Consider the following 22,679-nt stretch of genomic DNA (forward strand, 5'->3'; position numbering starts at 1 on the left):
GATTTAACTTCTTTTAGACATGATACCATGTCTAAGAGTGTACTTAATAGCACACATAATAGACTACAGGGTAGTGTAGACGTAACTTTTCTATGCACAGAGAAATGAAAGAATTCATTTGACTCACTTCATTGTGGTGGGTGGCCTGGAACCAAATCCACATCCCCGAGGTCTGCCTGTATGGTTATGGACTGAACTACAAAGCGCATATGTTGACGTCCTAACCCCCAGTACCTCAGAATGGAAGTGTATTCAGAAATAAGGTCTTTAAAGGTGGAATTAATTTAAAATGAGGTAATTAGGGTGAACCCTAATCCAGTATGTCTGGTGTCCCCATGCAAAGAGGACATCTGGACACAGACTTGTACAGGGGTAGGACGCCGTAGAGATGAAGGAGGAAGGTGACCACCTAGAGGCCAGTGAGGGGCCTGGAACAGACCTTTCCCTCCCAGCCCTCAGAGGGAGCCCACCCAGCTGCCGCCTTGGCCTCAGACATCCAGCCTCCAGAGCTTGGCACTTTGGTACAGCAGCCCTAGCGAACTGATACACACCCCATAGACGTCACCCATTTTAGTGTACAATGAACGACTTTCCGTAAACTAACAGAGTTGTATTATTTTAATATTAGAATATTTTCATCACTCCTAAAAGAAAGCAGCCAGTTTGCAGTCACTCCCCATTCTCATCTTTAGGTCCAAGCAACCACTAATTTTCACTCTGTCTCTATAGATTTGCCTTTTCTGGGCATTTCAGTTAAATCATCTCCAATGAATAGGATAATTTATATATTAAGAGTCAGCCCATTCTATATCCTGATTGTCTATTTGTTAAAACTTCTTAAATTGAGTCCAAATCTACTGTCCTGTAACATACAGAGTAACATATTTCTATTTGTAATATAAGTAAGTCAAAAACTATTTTATGTACCACAGAGTAGTTGAAAAGGGATTGAAATACTCAGCCAAAACCACCATTGTAATCATAAATTAAGAAATTATCACTTTGTTTTTAGCAATTGGTAAGGAAAAAGATTGACAAAAGAGACTATAAGGATTGCATATCAACTATATTTCAATTAAAAAATAGAGAGATTATGAGGGAGAATGCTTTTTTGAGTCGCAGGAGGATAAACAGCCCAGGAAAGATCTCCATAGACCTGCTAATGAGAAACGTTTCTCCGTGGTGAGACCTGAACCGACAAGCCATTCCTCAGAGCTGCTCAGGCACATCTGAAAACTAAGCGGGACATTAGGTCAAGACCACATGGGTGGGGCCACACCCAGATAGCGGAGCATCCTTACTGCCAAAGACAGTGTTGACGCTGCGCAATGATAGGGCTTTGGGCAAAGTCCCTTTGTTGAAAAGCTCCATTTAGATGTAATCTATATAGGGCATTATGTCAAACTTGCAAATGAAGAATTCCTTGCTTTTCTCACCTAGAAGAGTTGGCCTCCTGGTTAACCTTACCAACCTAATAGTAATGATAAATTGAAACTATGTACTATGTACATATGCAGGCATCTGTAAACATTTCTTCAAAAATCTTTATTAAGCACCTGGTGAGTGCCAGGTACTGTTCTCAGCACTTGAAAGTATATCAGTGAGTAAATAAAGGTTTCTGCACTATGGTGCTTGCATTCTAGAAGAGAAAGTCAGAAAATAAACATTAAACATAGTAATAATAAGTAAGTTGACTGAAGTATTGAGTTGGGAGTGTTAAGTTAAAGAAAATGAGAGCAAGGCAAGGAATTTGGGAGTGCTGGGGGTGAGCACAGATGAGGCTGCAATTTTATATTTTTACTTTTTTCAAAAGCAATTTAGTGAAATATAGTTGACACATACAAAGCTGTACATATTTACTGTATAAACTTGATGAGTTTGGCGATCCGTAAACATCCTTGAAATCATCACCACTCTCTATGCCATAAACATCACCTCTCAAAGTTTTCTTCTGCTCTCTTTATTTATTTAGTTATTTTTCTCATGAGGTTGCATTTTTATTTTTTTATTTTTTTTATTTTTTATTAAGGTGTTATTGATATACACTCTTATGAAGGTTTCACATGAATAAGCAATGTGGTTACTACATTTACCCATATTGTCAAGTCCCCCCATACCCCAATGCAGTCACTGTCCATCAGTGCAGCAAGATGCCACAGATTCACTATTTGCCTCTTCTGTGCTTCACTGTTTTCCCCATGACCCTCCACACCATGTGTACTAAACATAATACTCCTCAATCCCCTTCTCCCTCCCTCCCCACCTACCCTCCCACACCCCTTTGGTAACTGCTAGTCCCTTCTTGGAGTTTCTGAGTCTGCTGCTATTTTGTTCCTTCAGTTTTGCTTCGTTGTTCTATACCACAAAGGAGGGAAATCATTTGGCATTTGTCTTTCTCTGCTTAGCTTATTTCACTGAGCATAATGTCCTCCAGCTCCATCCATGTTGTTGCAAATGGTAGGATTTGTTTCTTTCTAATGGCGGAATAATATTCCATTGTGTATATGTACCATGTCTTCTTTAGCCATTCATCTACTGATGGACACTTAGGTTGCTTCCATATCTTGGCTATTGTAAAAAGTGCTCCAGTAAACATAGGGGTGCATATGTCTTTTGAATCTGAGAAGTTGTATTCTATGGGTAAATTCCAAGGAGTGGGCTTCCTGGATCAAATCGTATTTCTAGATTTTTAGTTTTTTGAGAAACTTCCATATTGCTTTCCACAATGGTTGAACTAGCTTACATTCCCACCAGCAGTGTAGAAGGGTTCCCCTTTCTCCACATCCTCTGCCAGCATTTGTTGTTCTTAGTCTTTTCGATGCTGGTCATCCTTACTAGTGTGAGGTGATATCTCATTGTGGTTTTAATTTGCATTTCCCTGATGATTAGCGATATGGAGCATCTTTTCATGTGCCTGTTGGCCATCTGAATTTCTCCTTTGGAGAAGTGTCTGTTCAGCTGCTCTGCCCATTTTTTAATAGGCTTATTTGCTTTTTGTTTGTTGAGATGCGTGAGCTCTTTATAGAATTTGGATGTCAACCCCTTATTGAATATGTCATTTATTAATATTCTCCCATACTGTATGATGTCTCTTTGTTCTACTGATAGTGTCCTTTGCTGCACAGAAACTTTTTAGTTTGATATAGTTCCACTTCTTCATTTTTGCTTTTGTTTCCATTGCCCGGGGAGATATGTTCATGAAGAAGTTGCTCATGTTTATATCCTAGAGATTTTTGCCTCTAATTTTTCTAAGTTTTATGTTTTCATGATTTACATTCAGTTCTGTGATCCATTTTGAGTTTACTTTTGTGTGTGGGGTTAGACAATAATCCAGTTTCATTCTCTTACATGTAGCTACCCAGATTTGCCAACACCAGCAGTTGAAGAGGCTGTCATTTTCCTATTGTATGTCCATGTCTCCTTTATCATATATTAATTGACCATATATGCTTGGGTTTATATCTGGGCTCTCTATTATGTTCCTGTGGGTCTATGGGTCTGTTCTTGTGCCAGTACCAAATTGTCTTGATTACTGTGGCTTTGTAGTAGAGCTTGAAGTCAGGGAGCATAAGTCCCCCTGCTTTATTCTTCCTTCTCAGAATTGATTTGGCTATTCGGGATCTTTTGTGGTTCCATATGATTTTTAGAACCATTTGCTCTAGTTCATTGAAGAATGCTGTTGGTATTTTGATAGGGATTGCATTGAATCTGTAGATTGGTTTAGGCAGGATGGCCATTTTGACAGTATTAATTCTTCCTAGCCAGGAGCATGGGATGAATTTCCACTTATTAGTGTCCTCTTTAATTTCTCAGAAGGGTGTCTTGTCGTATTCATTGTATAGGTCTTTCACTTCCTTAGTTACGTTTATTCTAGGTATTTTATTCTTTTTGATGCAATTGTGAATGGAATTGTTCTCCTGATTTCTCTTTCTGCTAGTTCACCATTACTGCATAGGAATACAACAGATTTTGGTGTATTAATTTTGTATCCTGCAACTTTGCTGAATTCAGATATTAGATCTAGTAATTTTGGAGTGGACCTTTTTTTGTGTTTTTAAAAGATAAGATGACACAAATGATTTTTGTAATTTCTCTTTATCCCCCAAGGCAATGTTTCTCCTGGCTAAAACAGGGACTGGTCATTGATCCTTGGTACATTAGAATGCCTGAATTGAATAATAAGTATATGTTTAACTTTTTCCAGAGCTGCCAAACTGTTTTCCAAAGTGGTTATACCATTTTACATTCCCACCAGCACTTATCCTTGGCTCATGACATGGTCAGTTGATTGTTGACCATATGGTTGGCTTACAGCTTACTATAAATTCTTCTTAAAAGACATTTTAGGAATTTTACCTTTTAACCTTTGAGCCTCAAGATGGAGGTTTAACTTAAAATGTAGTCCCTCTTCATGTTTCCTATGCTGGCTCACTTTAAGGTATGTTCCATTGTTTCAAGGATGTATATGTATGTCAAAACTTGTCAACTTGTCAACTTGTACACTGTAAATAGGTGAAGCTTATTTCATGCATATTATACCTCAAAAAAACTGTTTTAATGAAACACTAAGATACCACTTCCTACTCACCAGATAGGCTACCATGAAAAGTTTTGGTAATACCTAGAGTGTGGAGAAATGAGAACTTTCGTCATTGTTTGGGGTAGCCTAAATATGCATGAGTATTTTGGAAAACTGACAGGATTTATGAAAGGTAAACAAACCTATCTCATGACTGAACAATTCCACTTCTGGGATGATACTCAAGAGAAGCAAGTGCATATGTCTACCAAACACATGTGCAAGACTGTTCATAGTAACTTCATGTTTACAAACAAATGAAAAACAATCCATCAGTATTAGAATGGATAAGTTGTGGTATATTTATACAAAAGAATACAACACAGAAAAAAAAATGAATTACTGTTACAGAGTGGTAACACATGATGAATCTCAAAGACGTCAGGTGGAATGAGATGAGCCACACATGAAGAAAACATGCTCTCTGGTTCCATTTTTATGAGGCTCAGAATAGGAAAAACTAATGGTAAATCAGATCCAAATAGTAGCTACCTTTGGAGAACTGTCGATTGGAAGGAGGCTAAGTGAACCTTCTGGGTTGCTGGATATATTCTCTACGTTGGTCCCCTTGTTGATTACATAGAAACATGTAAGAATTCCTTCAGCTGTACACTTAAAATTTGCAAACTTTACTAAATGTAAGTTATACAGCAATGAAAATTCAAACAGCAGCAGCATAAATGGCCATTCAGATGTCATGATTTACAAAGGGAGAAGTTGCTGAGGAGAAAAAAGGATGTGTAGAATATAATTCCAAGAAACAAGGCAGTGGAGGCTTCACTCACCAAGAATTTCTGATTATAAATATGTAGTTGTTCCTGCAGTTATAGGGGTCAAAGGCAGGCTGCCCCAAGATGCACCATTTTGGCAGGCAGATTATGTCAGACCTGAAAACAATCAAGTCCCAAAAGACTCAGAAAGAAATTGTGTCCTTCCTCTTAACAGTCTAAAAAGAGTTTACACAGAGGGCCTGCTCCATGAATAGCACTCTCTCCATAGATAGCTACATTGTAATATGAACTATGAGTGGTAGACAAGGAGGAATTTAGCAAAGTCTATCTGTTAAAATTCCTTCCTGTATGCAGTTGTGACCCCGCAAACATTTATTTGCCAAACATTTACTCCTGTGAATTGCTGTGAATTGCTTCCCTTTCCCTTTGAAGTCCCAGAGCCCTGCTCCCTTTCCTTAGTTCAAGATGACAGATACATATCATTATTCCTGGCCGACTTTGGAATCTCATGTCTGCGTGGATTCCCCATAGGTACGGAGATCTGATTTTCTCCCGTTAAGCCACCTCATGTCAATTTGATTCTTAGACCAGGTAGAGGGCAGAGAAAAAGTTTTCCTCTCCAACACTGTATCTCAGGAATTTTAATTGGCTCTGACTTCTCCCTCCCCTAATCCTGGTTGTCTATATTTATCAGGAGATATAATAGAATTATTTTTGAAAATTGGAGTTCCTATTTATTGTTGTAAATGTTAGGGGAATCAAACTGTGGTATGAATGTTTCACTTTTCTAAGTTAGGAACTTACAGTTCCAGCCCAGGCCCTTTTTTCTGAGCTGAAGAATCCCAGGATCCAGCCACCTACCAAGCATATCCACTTGAGATCTCAAACACAGCACACTCAGAACTGGACTCATCATCTCCCATGCACCCTCTCATCCTCCAAGTTTATCCACTATCCTGCATCCCCATCACTGACCCACCAGAAACTCAAAAATCAAGCTAGTTTTTTTTTCCTTCTACCTTATATTTCCCCACCCAAGAAATCAAAAAATTCTGTTGATTCTGATCCCTCATATCTCTTACCTGACCCCTCCTCGCTCTACCTCCTGCCTTATTTTATCTTGGCCTTTCACTGTTTCTCATCTGTTGTAACAGCAACCCCTCAAAGAATGATTTGCAGTCCACAGTCCTGCTAAGAGACCATGAATTAATCAAAAATGAGAGATTTCATTTTCATGGACTAATGGTGCACAATTCCATGTATTTGTATATACACCAAAGGATTAATTATTAATAACTACCTAAGTGAGTTACTAAGTATTACTGAAACTTTGTATTGGTAAACTAAAATTAGCACAGTAATAGGATTTACTGATTACTCTAAACTGTATTCTACAAAGCCCACCTGATTACAATGTTATGGTACATAAATAGGTGGAATTACCTAATTTTCAGAGAGGATCCCTTGTTATTAGTGTCATGGTTTTCAGTTCCTGCCTTTTTGCTTTTTAATCCTAATTCCCCATAAACGTAAATTTATCCTACTAAACTTCAGGTTTATAGCTAATACTTGAAGGCGTATGTGCATTTTGATTCAAATAGTGATCATTCACAGCCCTAACGCTGAAGTAGATATACATATAATCCCACCAAACTTTGGTTTTAAAAAGACAATGTCTCATCCTCAGTACTTTTTCCTTAGGACTGATTACTTCTCACTCAGAAAGTAGTAGTATGGTATGTAAGTTATAGGATCATTTCTTCTCTCTGCAAAGTGGACGTTTGAAGATCACCATCTTTACTATTACCTTGCCTTTAATTCCTGCCTTTCTTCTCCAAACACACGCACACTATCACTTTAGTCTATAACTACCAAACAGTAATCATTTTTACAGAAAAAAAAAATTCTCCTGCTCAGAATATTTCAGTTTTTACATTGCTTTCAGCAATGATTATTAACGGATTTTAGGTACTTTTCCCTTTAAGAATAAGTGGATAATAAACAAAATTTTTGGTTTAATTTGACAAAAACATACATATACAATTCACATGTAATTTTGTATAATTGTGGAGATTTTGCAACACCAATGAAGCCCAGCCATATTCTAGGGATTCCCTCAGCCAGTCAACATAGTTTAAAAATGGAATCTCTGAATAGAACGAAATATCTTTTGCCTACCTTACCAAACTCCTCATTTTCACTCCCTACTTCCAAAGGAATTTCCAGAACTTACTGTTATCTCTTATTCCTCCTTTTCATAAAAAAAAAAAAATCTTTTAATTTTAGAATAGTTTGGGATTTATGTAAAAATTGCAACAATGGTACAGTTTCTATATACTTCATGTTCCCCTACTATTAAGTTCTTACATCAGTGTGATATATTTGTTACAATTAATGAGCCAATATTGATTTGTTATTGCTAACTAAAGTTCATACTTCATTCAGATATCCTTAGTTTTTACCATATGCTGTTTTCCTGCTCCAGGACGCTATGCAGGGTCCTATACTGCCTTTAGTTGTTGTGTCTCTTTTGGCTCCTCTTGGATGAAAGAGTTTCTCAGGCTTTCCTTGTTTTTGATGACCTTGACAATTTTGAGTACTTATTAGGTACGTTGTAGAATGATCCTTGATTGGAATGTGTCTGATGTGTCTCTTATGATTAGCTAGAGTTAAATGTTTGGGGGCGGAAGGCTGCAGAGGTAACGTACCGTTTTCGTCACATCATATCCAGGATACACACTATCAATATAATTTATCACTGTTGATATTAGCCCGAGTCCCCTGGAGGAAGTAACATTTGTCAGGCTTCTCCAGTGCAAAATTATGATATTCCCCCTTTCCATTTCCTACAGTATTTCCTACTGTATTCTTAGGAAGAGAGTCACTATGCAAAACCCACACTTAGGAAATTAGGAGTTATATTCCACTACCTTGAGGGTAGAGTATCTACATAAATAACTTGAAATTCTTCCACATGGGAAATTTATCTATTCTCCCTTCCTTTTATTTTTAAATATGTTTGCCTCTATCAAATGCTTATATAACAAAACAATATCCAAATTAGAATGGCTTAACACACAATTTATTTCTTGTCCATACCACAATGTCTACCATAGCTCAGCAAGTGGTTCTGGTCCATGTAGTTACTCAGGCACCCTGGCTGACAGATGCTCCACCATTATGTAGCTACACCTTCTGACACATACCACTTCACCAGTTGCTAAGGCAGACAAAGAATGCTAGAGTGTTTTGCACTAGTAATTAAATGCTTAAGCTTGGAAGTGACACCTGTCATATCTACCCATATCTCATTGGCCAGAATTAGTTACATAGCTCTGCCTGACTATAAGGGAATAGGGAAGTGTAATTCTACCTGTGCCTAGAAGAAAGAACCAGACATGGGTGAGCACTAGAAGTTTCTACCACATCTCGTACCTCAGTTGTCCACCAAACATCTTATTCTTCCTCCAATTCTCAGTAGCTGAAATGCTGTGAAGGTTTCACTGTGTCTTCCTCACAGATGTCAAATCCCCTGCATGTTTCATCAGCCCTTTGTGAAGACCAACACTAAAGCAAATATTATATTGAATTGTAATTACTGGTCTGTATGTCCTATAGAGGAAAACAATCATGCTTTTCCACCTTGGTATTCTCAGCATTGATACAGTGCCTATTCCATAGAAGATATTCAATCAACATTTATTATGTACTTAATTAATGAATGGACAAAGAACTCAGCTTTATAACTACACAGAACCTTCTTCCATAATACCATTACTCATAAATAATTTCTTGGCAATTGAAATAGAAAACTTTTTTCACTTGCTAACTTTAAATACAGTGCTGAGTCATGCCTTCAATTTTTTTAAACCTGCTTTCCCGTGAGGAATAAACATATGTTCTTATTTCTGACTTATTCCAGGGGCTTGAATTAACTCTATAAAAAAGTTATTCTCTTACTTTTCAAAATTCTGCGCTACCTTTTGTAGCCATATTCTAGTGTTTCAGACGAACATCCTTTCCATAGTTTGTGGTTGGTTTTAAGTTGCAAGTTTGTTTTGCTTTGTTGAATCAGTGGTAATGTCAGAAACCTGTTTCAGCACATGTGGTCAAGAGAGGAGAAACACCTTAATAGTAGGTGGAAAGCATATTTTGCACAGTGGATTTACCACTTTTGTTGAGTATCTACATTGTACACTGAGAAGGCAGAGGAGAAGACTTACAGTGTAAGCCCTCAGAGCTCATGATGATGAATGTAAGGACAATGTGATAGTAAACTACAATAAAGGACAATGATGTTATGGATGACATGTGACTGACAAATGTGTGGTATAAACACCAAGTCCCCTGAGTTCCAGACTGGCATGCTCTGGTTGCAGAATATGTTGGAGGAGAGAGAAACTGGAGGTAAGGAGACTACTTAGAAAGCCTTGTCATGGTCCCATCATGAAATTCATGTCTAAACCATTTTTCACACACTGCAGTACACAGAGATGTTTAACTTGCAGTGTAATTGAATTTCTTACATAAGAAAGATATTTTAAATACAGTTCTTCTGTATTTAGGTTTATTTTATTCCTATTATTTTTCACAAATAGTAGTTTGTGTGTGAGTAAACTTTTGTATTTTAGAAGATAGTGTACTTATGATGAAACTTGATAATATTTTAAGTCCCTAGATGTTAAAATATCTATTCATTTTCTTAAAGCAGATTAGAGTTTACCATTCTATATTTTATAACTTCCCTAATTTACTAAGTTACTCTTTAATTGAAAATCATTTTAAATCAGCAGTCAAGGAAACTATTTTCCAAAACAAACATGTGAAACACTGACATCAGCCCCTGTCATTTTGGTGCGGTCGTTGAGAGACCCGGGTGTAAATGCACTGTGTTTGTGAGTTCAGCTTTTGTTTGACTGAGCTGGAAGTACCTGTTCCCATGCCAGCAACTGGCCGCCTGGCAGCGGGATTATACTGACCTGAGTGGGGGTGGGGGGTGAGAAGATGGAGGAGCTGCATCCCAAACCACTTAGAGTGATGCCCAAAAAGAGAATAACATTATATCCAAATAAATGTGTACATACACATTATCGTTAATAAGGTACTTAGCATATTACCTTCTTTGCTTGTTAAGGGTGGCAATAAGATGTTCATTCGTCCAGAAGGGGACAGAAATACACATATGTGATCTCATTTCCCTATTTGCAACAATTTCTTCTCCCCCAACATTTTGTGATGTTACCAGAGCTCATTTACAGACTGAATGCACTGATTTCTAGTTCAATCAAAAGAAATTTAGTGAATATGCAGTTGCATTTGCACAACAGGGCATATAGTACCTTAAACCCAAAGATCATACTTAACAAAGAAATGAAATCAGAATACTCTTCTGAAAGAGGAAGTCAAAATGGGAACATTTCCATCTCTTTGCAGACAAGACTACATTTTATCTCATTTGAAAAATCAGTTAGCTATTTCGTTATAGTTTCTCAATGTCGAATGCCCAATTATTGTGTAAATCAGGAAACAAGTTTTGTCCTTGACTGATATGGGAAGGAATATAATTTTTTATACTGTGAGAAGAGGAAGTGTGATCCAGCCAAAGGTCTAACTGCACTGGCCCTGAAGCTTGAAGATAGTAGAAATAATTGAGTATTCAGAGTATTCACAAAAAAATCAAAAGCCATCCAAAATTATTTTACTAGTTGCTCATACACCAAGCACACTGATTTGTAAAATAGCCTCTAATTGTTCAGTAGCAACTAAGAGGTGTCCGGCCAACCTCTTAGAGAAAACTCATACTTTAAACATAAGTATATAAAATGGATTTACACAACTAACAGGCTCTGAAGTCAGGTAAGAGGTAGGCAAAGAAGTTATAGCTTTAAGGGGTGAGAATTGGTTTTCAATAGAATTTCTTCTCTTTCCTTTTCAATTGTTACAAGGTAGTGTGGTAGACTGAAAAGACCATGGAACTGAGTCCAAATCCCTAATTGCTGTATTTCTCCAAGCATGTGACTTCACTTCTCTGGAACACATATTGTTTTCACTTGTAAAATGGAAATAAGACCTACCAATCAGACTCCTGGAATAATTATAGGTAATAGTTATTAAGTGACTAATACTTTATAAGCATTCGATAAACGGAAGCTGGTATTATTTACCTCTCCTTTTTCCTTTAGCCTCAAAGAGTCTGGGTAGAAACCAGCCTTGGTCATGCAAACCTAAGTGTGTCTCGAACGCCCTCACTTCCTGCACAGCCACCATCATTGCCATCTGGCCTGCCTATCAGTCCTCTAGCTGCAGACGCCAAGTCCAGCGCTAGAGGGATTTAAAAAAAATACTTTGATCTTGTTACTCTCCAGTTTAATACTCATGGATAGCTTCCCTTTGCCTTTGGGGTGAAGCCTAAACCTCTGTCTTTGTGATTAAGAGCAGAGGTCTCGCCCTGCCTGCTCCAACATTCTCTTGGTCATGTTTCACCAGATACCTCTGCACTTCTCTTTGTGTCTGCCCAGCAGATTGGGGAAACAGGGGGCATGAAGGCAGAGAGGAGGGTAAGAGCATGGCAAATACCAGGCTGGTAAAATCTCTGTAGCTGGCCATTAATTCCACAGAAGATCCCATTAGGCTAGTGCTGTGACTTAGGCTTGGTGATCGAGTGATGGGTTTCAAACACAGTGACTTGTGGCTCTATGACACAGCACAGGAATTCCAGATTCAGGTAACATAGTATTGGCAGTATAGTAGAAATAATTCCTCTGGTGCATGTTAAATAGTACTATTTCCTCTGAGTGTGACCCAGTCACCTGGCTCCAAATACAACAGCAAGACTATGAGGTAAATTAAATGTGGAAGTGAAATGATTTCTGGAGTTTGGATGGTATCCAGAGAATTGGGAAAGAAATTACCTTGCTTGCTTGATCTATTTTGCAAAAAACAGGAGCTTGAATCATGTGGATATGGAGAGCTAAAAGATCAGAAAGTAATCCCTAAGCTTTGGGGGAAAATACACTGGTCTGGATTAGGCAAACTGAAATCATTTCCAGAAGGGTGAAGAAAATGCCACCTTTGGATTGGGGTCAAGCCGTTTCTGCGGCAGGAAATGTTCCCACAAAAAGTCACTAGGACCCATACTGGACTTGCAGGGAGCAGCTGTCTGGGGTGCTGGTCCTGTTTGATACACAGCTAGATGAAGGGCAGCTCCCATAGTTGAGTGAGAAATTATTCACCTTAACCTTCCAGCATATGGGCTCCCGGAACAGCCGGAAGATGCACCCCTCTGGCCCCAATACCTCCCACAAGCTCCCCCTCCCTGCATGTTCTCTGAGGAGCCACGCCCCATGGCAGTGATGAGCCTGGGTTCTGGGCATCTCTGAGCCAAGCCCACAGGGACATCACAAGCTGAGTAATGAGGTCTCCCTGGGTCCTTAAGGGCTGCAAGGAACTGGCCCTGCTTCATGGGCAAGAGGCTATTTATGCACTGTGACAACACCGATGCTGATGACTCCCATTAATGCAGTTTTGATTTACCACATTCTGAGGCTGTGTTTTTTTCATACAGTTTTTCATGTCCCTCATGTACTAACACAAATGGATTTTAATTATTTATTATTAATAGAGAAAACAAAATTGCAGGAACAAAACAATAACAAAATAGTGGTGGCATGAATTATAGTGAAATAAGGCCATAAAGATAGAGAGATCTGTCCCAATGGTCTAAGTCAAGGAAAAGCACAAACTTCGGCTTACCCCCAGGGTAAGCCTGAATCATGGAACCCAAGAGCCATTTTCAGGAAAACAGTTTAATTTCTAGGGCTCTGAGGCACCGTCTCATTTTCCACTCTCCAATCACATTCTAATTAGAGCAGGCAAGTCTAGATGACGCAGTGTCCTGGGTGTAAGTATGTGATTCCATAAATGGGTGCAAGGAACATCACTTTGCTTTACTTTTCTAAGCCAAGCACAATTTGCCACTAAGCCCCACTTCCCCAGTAATGGGGCAATGATAGTCTTTTTTTAACTCCTTTAGCTGATACCCTGCCCAGGAGCTTCCAAGCATCTCAAGACATTATGACGCTCAGAAAACTTGAGGAAGACTTCAGAACTCCCGCCTGTCCCGGCTGTGACTGAGATGTTCAGCCACTGCTTATTGCCCGAGCTGATGAGGCTCATTTAAAGGCAGGACGCTCCTTTTCTGAGCTTCACTGATTCCCAAGGCTGGGTCATTAGTGGTCAATTTCCCCGGCAGCTACATGCCATGCAACACACCTGCCACTGCTCTGGGTCCTACGTGGGAATGGGATGCAGGGCCCTGCCATTCAAGTGTGCTACTGTTATGGAAAAAACTGGAGAACCTGGGGTGGATCACTGACAGAAGAACCAAGCGGCACTCAGAGGCCTTAGAGGGTTGAGGTTTTATTGTACACTGGCGGGCTCACAGAGGAGTAATCTCCCAAGGACTGAGCCATGAGCCCAGGCAAGGGGAGCAGTTTATATTATTTTTGATATGTGGCATTTCGGGGTGCACAAGGCAAAAGAGGAGCCCAGAGGAGGGGAGGAGGAAGCTGGGAGTGCTCTGCTGACTTTGCCAACCGGAGGAAAATAGCGTTTTGCTGACCTCGACGGTCATGCTGAATATTTTCCTTATCGCTACCACTGTCATCTTAGGTATGGCCAGATTTGCCTCCCCCATCAATACTCATATTCTCAGGGGAATCTCCTCCCATTTTCCTCCAGTAATGAACTTATAAAATTTTGCAGTTAGGGACCACGAAAATGAGAAACCGAGTCAAAATGTCGTTTTAAGCAGAGGGCTTAGACTTTCTCTGGAGACTAAGGACCAAGTTGGCACTCCCCTGTGCTTTTATTGTGTTACAGCAAGCAGAAAGACAAGCATCTATTAATGATTATAGGATGTATTTTTTTCATCGAGCCAAACAACTGCAATCTAAATATGTGTTTTTTAAGTCCCTCTTATTGAGACAGGGACTGTGGGTGTAGCCAGAGTAGGGTGAGGGCCTCCAGTAAAAGCTGGGTAGGATACTTACAGTCAGAGCAATGTAACAATGGGCAAAGAAGTCCCTACTGAAACTCTGTGTTACGCATTATACAAAGTCAAGATCACACTAATTCTCTAGGGTAAAAAAGATACCAGACTTAGGAATATAGACAACTTCAGTGAGATCAGTTAAATGTCAAAAGGCCAGGAGCAACTTGGCCTGGAATGTTTGAGTGTTTCACAAGTGAAGGTATCACAGCATAACCTGTGACTTACTGTAAACAGCCCTAGCAAACAGACAACAACCCAGCCCACCTTGAGGGTAACACAAGTGGTACAAGTCCACACCCTAAGCCTTTTTTTTCACGTTCCCAAAAATCCTCAGTTGCCTATAAAACCCCTAGACAACGCACCATCACGGGCTCTCTTGTCCCCTCCTGGCATGAGTCAGCAGCTCTGTCCTCTCACTGTATCTCTCAATAAAAGCCTCTTCCTGGCTCCCCTGTCTTGGGTGTTTGCTAAGTTCATTCTTCGACTCAGCAAACAAGAACCCCGACATCATTATGTTGAGTCAAGTCATCCGGTTAGGTGAGTTTCACAGCATGTTCCTTAAGCTTCAGAAGGATCACGAGAACTGTTTGCAGTTCTTGTCGCACACTGCTCATGACTCACAACAGATTCCAAGGTGCAACACATATTATTCTTTTATGTTAGATTAGTTTCAGCTACAAATCAAGCTTCAACAGAAAACATATTGTTCTTTCTCTTAGATTAGTTTCGGCTGTAGATGAAGCTTAAGCAGGAACTAAATTACAGCTAGGTTAACTGCTGGGGTATCTACAACTAAACAAACAACACAAAAGTCTGGATAGGATGTAGTGTTCCATGGGTTTGGCAACTTGTGTTTTAATTATTCCAAGAAATAAAATGCCAAACTTGTGAGAGTCGTTTTTAGTCGTTTTAAAATATTAACTATGCAATAAAAATGATCCTGCAGAAACAGCACTGTACTGAGGTATTCTCTGTAGTTACTTTTTATATAATTTATTTGCCATTTTAATGCAGGTCATAAAGCTCAGTGAAAATTAATATTTTAATTGAAATTTGAGAGACCACTGATCTGGGTAAAATGAGCTGTACTGGAGAAAGATGATTATAAAAGTTAAATGACAATATCTCAGCATATCACTGAGTTCATGTATGCAGAGGAATATTGAAGATTTCAAAAGAGTTAAACTTATTTTAGTGATTCTGCATTGTTATAAAGGAGTTAGGAATATTGTTTACATGAAGCTTATTTGTAATAACACATTAATTTGTAAATAATAAATTTATAATAGTAACAAAAAATTAGAGCAGGAATCAGGCTGAATAGCATGGTATCATGCTATATACCTATTAAAATGGCAGGCACTGTGTCATGTTCTTTTGTGAAAAGTGTGTATTAAATAAGTTTAAGGAGAAAGATGGAGACAGTGAATCCACACAAAGCAATTTGATGAAAATGAATGTTAGTCCAGGATTAAAGCTCATTTTTCCTTGTGTAAAATGTTCATTTTTTTCCTTAACAGTTTTTCAGATTCATAATATAATAGGAAAAAGTTCTTGTTTTGGATACAGTACTGATACCAGGGTTTTTGTTCACAGAGCCAAAGAGTGAACTTTGCATACCCTCAAGGTAGGAGAGCAAGGTAGAGGCTTTTATTTAGAGATAAGTGAAAGGACAGAGCTCTTGGCTCCTGCCAGGAGGGGACAAGAGAGTCCATGGTTGGCTTGTTGTGTTGGGGTTTTACAGTCAGTTGAGGATTTTCAAGAACAGGGGTAAAGGGCTATGGGTTGCAAACTTGTAAGACCGCCTGCCCTGCCACCAAGGTGGGCTAGGTTGTTGTCTGTTTGCTTGGGTTGTTTATAGTTGAGATTGCTTACCAAAGTAGTCTTTTGCCTAGGTTGCAGATTACTTGATTATGATTAGAGAAGGGAAAATAGCACCTAGTTACAATTAACATAAACTGGACCTTTTAGCAGGCTAAGGTAAATTTTACATTGTCATGATGTAATTGATACAATAAAGTGACGATTTATGCTGAGATACTTTTCTTTATCTGCAGAACACTCAAACATTCCAGGCCAAGTTGCTCCTGGTCTTTTGAGCTTTAACTGATTTCACTGAAGAATGTCTGTATTCCTAGTGATGTATGCAAATCTTTACCCTAGAGAATGAATGTGACTCTGACTTTGCATAATGCTTAACACAGAGTTTTGATAGGGACTTCTTTGCATATTGTTACATTGTTCTGACTGTAATTATCTTGCATTGCCTTTTTTTTCAGAGGCTTTCACCCTATTCTGACTGCACCCATGGTCCCTGTCTCATTTTCCCCTCTACAGATGGAGGCCCCAGCTGCTGCTAGGTAAAGGGGGCAACAACTGCTCTGGCTGCTTCATGCTGAGAAGGGGCACAGTTAGGGATGCAGCTAGGTCTCCATCACTGGTTAGTTGAGAGGGCTTCGGAAAATGGGCACTTCTATTACGATTCCATTTCTATTATTAATTGCAGTTTTATGGCTTCTAGGCAAGATAGAGCAAATTGTGTTATTAGGTTAAGTAGCAACATCTGGAGTTGGGTTCTCCATTCTGGAAGAACAAACTTGACAAGGAGATTAAAGAATGCATGGCTAAATATAAGCATTAAGAATAGTAAGATTCTAATTGAAATGATGGGAGAAAACAAACTTCTGGAGAATTATAGCCAGATATTTTGGAGAAACTAGAATTCTGGATTTAGTATATGTCCCAATGACTAGTATTAGGATTTAGTATACATAAGGCAGCATTACTGAAACAATACTTTCCTCTAAGTCACGTTCATTTTTATTATAAGTAACCAGATTAACAAAGTAATTAACACTTGGCGTGATCATTTGCATAAGTGCAGCAAGAACAGCAGTTGATTATATAGGCCTTTTTAAATGTGCTTTGCTGCAACTTTTATTTTTGGTATCATTAATCTACAATTACATGAGGAACATTATGTTTATTAGACCCCCCCCTTTACCAAGTTCCCCCCTACAAACCCCATTACAGTCATTGTCCATCAACATAGTAACATGCTGTAGAATCACAACTTATCTTCTCTGTGTTGCCTTCCCCGTGCCTCCCACCACATTATACATACTAATCGTAGTGCAACCTTCCTTATCCCACCCCCTTATCCCTCCCTTGTCACCGATCCTCCCCAGTCTCTTTCCCTTTGGTAACTGTTAGTCCATTCTTGGGTTCTCTGATTCTGCTACTGTTTAGTTCCTTCAGTTTTTTCTTTGTTCTTATACTCCACATATGAGTGAAATCATTTGGTACTTGTCTTTCTCCGCCTGGCTTATTTCATTGAGTATAATACCCTCTAGATCCATCCATGTTGTTGCAAATGGTAGGATTTGTTTTCTTCTTATGGCTGAGTAATATTCCATTGTATATATGTACCACATCTTCTTTATCCATTCATCTACTGATGGACACTTAGGTTGCTTCCATTTCTTTGCTATTATAAATAGTGCTGTAATAAACATAGGGGTGCATCTGTCTTTTCCAAACTGGGCTGCTATATTCTTAGGGTAAATTCCTAGAGTGGAATTCCTGGGTCAAATGGTATTTCTATTTTGAGCTTTTTGAGGAACCTCAATACTGCTTTCCACAATGATTGAAGTAATTTACATTCCCACCAGCAGTGTAGGAGGGTTCCCCTTTCTCCACAACTGCACCAACATTTGTTGTTGTTTGTGTTTTGTATATAGGTGATCCTTACTGGTATGAGGTGATATCTCACTGTGGTTTTAATTTGCATTTCTGTGATGACTAGCGATGTGGAGCATCTTGTCATGTGTCTGTTGGCCATCTGAATTTCTTCTTTGGAGAACTGTCTGTTCAGCTCCTCTGCCCATTTTTAATTGGATTGTTTGCTTTTTGTTTGTTGAGGTGCGTGAGCTCTTTATATATTTTGGATGTCAGCCCTTTATCGGATCTGTCATTTATGAATATATTCTCCCATACTGTAGGATGCCTTTTTGTTCTATTGATGGTGTCCTTTGCTGTACAGAAGCTTTTCAGCTTGACATAGTCCTACTTGTTGATTTTTGCTTTTGTTTCCCTTGCCTAGGGAGATATGTTAATGAAGAAGTTGCTCATGTTTATGTCCAAGAGATTTTGCCTATGTTTTTTTTCCAAGAGTTTTATGGTTTCATGACTTACATTCAGGTCTTTGATCCATTTCAAATTTACTTTTGTGTATGGGGTTAGACAATGATCCAGTTTCATTGTCTTACATGTAGCTGTCCAAGTTTTGCCAACACCAGCTGTTGAAGAGGCTGTCATTTCCCCATTGTATGTCCATGGCTACTTTATTGTATATTAATTGACTATATATGTTTGGGTCAATGTCTGGAGTCTCTATTCTGTTACATTGGTCTGTGGGTCTGTTCTTGTGCCAGTACCAAATTGTCTTGATTACTGTGGCATTGTAGTAGAGCTTGTAATTGGGGAGCGAGATCCCACCCACTTTATTCTTCTTTCTCAGGATTGCTTTGGCTATTCGGGGTCTTTGGTGGTTCCATATGAATTTTAGAACTATTTGTTCCAGTTCATTGAAGAATGCTGTTGGTAATTTGATAGGGATTGCATTGAATCTGTAGATTGCTTTGGGCAGGATGGCCATTTTGACAGTATTAATTCTTCCTAGCCAAGAGCTTCAGGTGAGTTTCCATTTGTTAGTGTCCTTTTTAATTTCTCTTAAGGGTGTCTTGTAGTTTTCACGGTATAGGTCTTTCACTTCCTTGGTTAGGTTTATTCCTAGGTATTTTATTATTTTTGATGCAATTGTGAATGGAATTGTTTTACTGATTTCTCTTTCTGTTAGTTCATTGTTAGTGTATAGGAAAGCCACAGTTTTCTGTGTATTAATTTTGTATCCCACAACTTTGCTTAAGTAGTTTTGGAATGGAGTGTTTAGGGTTTTTTTATGTACAATATCATGTCATCTTCAAATAGTGACAGTTTGACTTCTTCTTTACCAATCTGGATTCCTTGTATTTCTTTGTTTTGTCTACTTGCCGTGGCTAGGACCTCCTGTACTATGTTGAATAACAGTGGGGAGAGTGGGCATCCCTGTCTTGTTCCTGATCTTAGAGGAAAAGCTTTCAGCTTCTCGCTGTTCAGTATGATGTTCACAATGAGTTTATCATATATAGCCTTTATTATGCTGAGGTACTTGCCCTCTACACCCATTGTGTTGAGAGTTTTTATCATGAATGGATGTTGAATTTTGTTGAATTCTTTTTCAGCATCTATGGAGATGGTCATGTGGTTTTGTCCTTTTTGTTTATGTGGTGGATGATGATGGATTTTCTAATGTTGTGCCATCCTTGCATCCCTTGGATGAATCCCACTTGGTCATGGTGTATGATACTCTTGATGTATTTTTGAATTTGGTTTGCTAATATTTTGTTGAGTATTTTTGCATCTATGTTCATCAGGGATATTGGTCTGTAATTTACATTTTTGGTGGGGTCTTTGCCTCATTTTGGTATTAGGGTGATGCTGGCTTAATGGAATGAGTTTGGGAGTATTCCCCCCCTCTTCTATTTCTTGGAAAAATTTAAGGAGAATGGGTATTATGTCTTCTCTGTATGTCTGAAAAATTTCTGAGGTAAATCCATCTGGTCTAGGGGTTTTGTTCTCAGGTAGTTTTTGATTACCACTTCAATTTTGTTGCTGGTAATTAATTGGTCTGTTTAGATTTTCTGTTTCTTCCTTGGTCAGTCTTGGAAAGTTGTATTTTTCTAGGAAGTTGTCCATTTCTTCTAGGTTTTCCAGCTTGGTAGCATGTAGGTTTCATAGTATTCTCTAATAATTCTTTGTATTTCTGTGGGGTCTCTCATAGTTTTTCCTTTCTCATTTGTGATTCTGTTGATGTGTGTTGATTCTTTTTTTCTCTTAATAAGTCTGGATAGGGGCTTATGTATTTTGTTAATTTTTTCAAAGAACCAGCTCTTGGTTTCATTGATTTTTTCTATTGTTTTATTCTTCTCAATTTTATTTATTTATTTTCTGATCTTTATTATGTCCCTTCTTCTGCTCACTTGAGGCCTCATTTGTTCTTCTTTTTCAAATTTCAATAATTTTGACTTTAGATTATTCATTTGGGATTGTTCTTCTATCTTTAAATATGCCTGGATTGCTGTATACTTTCCTCTTAGAACTGCTTTCACTGTGTCCCACAGAGGTTTGGGCTTTGTGTTGTTGTTGTCATTTGTCTCCATATATTGCTTGATCACTATTTTAATTTGGTCATTGATCTGTTGATTATTTAGAACCATGTTGTTAGGGCTCCATATGTTTGTGAGCCTGTTTGCTTTCCTTGTAAAATTTATTTCTATTTTTATACCTTTGTGGTCCGAGAAGTTGGTTGGTAGAATTTTAATCTTTTTGAATTTACTGAGACTTTTTGTGGCCTTGTATGTGGTCTATTCTGGAAATGTTCCATATGCACTTGAGAAGAATGTGTATCCTGCTGTTTTCGGGTGTAGAGTTCTGTAGATGTCTATTAGGTCCATCTGTTCTAGTGTGTTGTTCAGTGCCTCTGTGTCCTTACTTATTTTCTGTCTGGTGGATCTGTCTTTTGGAGTGAGTCGTGTGTTGAAGTCTCCTAGAATGAATGCATTGCATTCTATTTCCTCCTTTAATTCTGTTAGTATTTGTTTCACATATGTTGGTGCTCCTGTGTTGGGTGCATATATATTTATAATGGTTATATCCTTTTGTTGGACTGACCCCTTTATCATTATGTAATGTCCTTCTTTATCTCTTGTTACTTTCTTTGTTTTGAAGTCTATTTTGTCTGATAAAAGTACTGCAACTCCTGCTTTTTTCTCCCTGTTGTTTGCATATAATATCTTTTTCCATCCCTTGACTTTTAGTCCGTGCATGTTTGAGGTGAGTCTCTTGTAAGCAGTATATAGATGGGTCTTGCTTTTTTATCCATTCTGTTGCTCTGTGTCTTTTGTTTGGTGCATTCAGTCCATTTACATTTAGGTTGATTACTGAAAGATATGTACTTACTGCCATTCCAGGCTTTCGATTTGTGGTTACCAAAGGTTCAAGGTTAGCTTCTTTACTATCTAACTGTCTAACTTAACTCACTTATTGAGCTATTATAAACACAGTCTGATGATTCTTTATTTCTCTCCTTTCTTATTCCTCCTCCTCCATTCTTTATATGTTAAGTGTTTTATTTTATGTTCTTCTGTGTTTCCTTTGACTGCTTTTGTGGGTAGTTGATTTTATTTTTTGCCTTTAGTTAGTATTTCATTCATCTGCTTTCTTTGCTGTGATTTTATTTTCTCTGGTGACATCTATTTAGCCTTAGGAATGCTCCCGTCTAGAACAGTCCCTCTAAAATACCCTGTAGAGGTGGTTTGTGGGAGGCAACTTCCCTTAACTTTTGGTTGTCTGGGAATTGTTTAATCCCTCCTTCATATTTAAATGATAATCATGCTGGATACAGTATTCTTGTTTCAAGGCCCTCCTGTTTCATTGCATTAAATATATCATGCCATCCGCTTCTGGCCTGTAAGGTTTCTGCTGAGAAGTCTGATGATAGCCTGATGGGTTTTCCTTTGTAGGTGACCTTTTTCTCTCTCTGGCTGCCTTTAATACTCTGTCCTTGTCTTTGATCTTTGCCTTTTTAATTATTATGTGTCTTGATGTTGTCCTCCTGGGGTCCCTTCTGTTGGGAGTTCTGTGGGCTTCTGTGGTCTGAGAGACTATTTCCTGCCCCAGTTTGGAGAAGTTTTCAGCAATTATTTCTTCAAAGACATTTTCTATCCCTTTTTATCTCTCTTCTTCTTCTGGTACCCCTATAATGCAGATATTGTTCCGTTTGGATTGGACACACAGTTCTCTTAATATTCTTTCATTCCTGAAGATCCTTTTGTCTCTGTGCCTGTGTTCCTGTTCTCTGATTTCTATTCCATTAACAGCCTCTTGCAGCTCATCCAGTCTGCTCTTAAGTCCTTCCAGAGATTGTTTTATTTCTATATTCTCCCTCCCAACTTTATCCATTAGTTCTTGCATATTTCTCTGCAGCTCCATCAGCATGGTTATGACCTTTATTTTGAATTCTTTTTCAGGAAGTTTGGTTAAATCTATCTCCCCAGGTTCCCTCTTGGGGATTATCTGGATTATTCTTGACTGGATCAAATTCTTCTGCCTTTTCATGGTGATAGAGGTAGTTGTGGTCAGTTGGCACGTGTGTCAACTGGGAGAAAAAGTCCCTTTTTGCATGCTGTTTGCCTTCCTCTCCTGTGAGAACGGCAAC

The 22,679-nt window shown here is 38.6% G+C and overlaps 1 long non-coding RNA gene across 1 annotated transcript; it reads right to left on the minus strand.

Moving 5' to 3' along the window:
• Nucleotides 1-1,055: 1,055 nt before the first annotated feature.
• LOC130679003 (uncharacterized) lies at nt 1,056-11,623 on the minus strand. Its single transcript, XR_008991997.1, has 4 exons — nt 11,475-11,623; nt 8,746-8,877; nt 5,365-5,466; nt 1,056-1,236 (listed from the first exon to the last, which is right to left on the minus strand). It is a non-coding gene; the product is annotated as an uncharacterized LOC130679003 (long non-coding RNA).
• Between the last annotated feature and the right edge of the window lie 11,056 nt (nt 11,624-22,679).

This window comes from Manis pentadactyla, chromosome 10 (assembly GCF_030020395.1).
Source record: "Manis pentadactyla isolate mManPen7 chromosome 10, mManPen7.hap1, whole genome shotgun sequence".
NCBI classification, from domain to species: Eukaryota; Metazoa; Chordata; class Mammalia; order Pholidota; family Manidae; genus Manis; species Manis pentadactyla.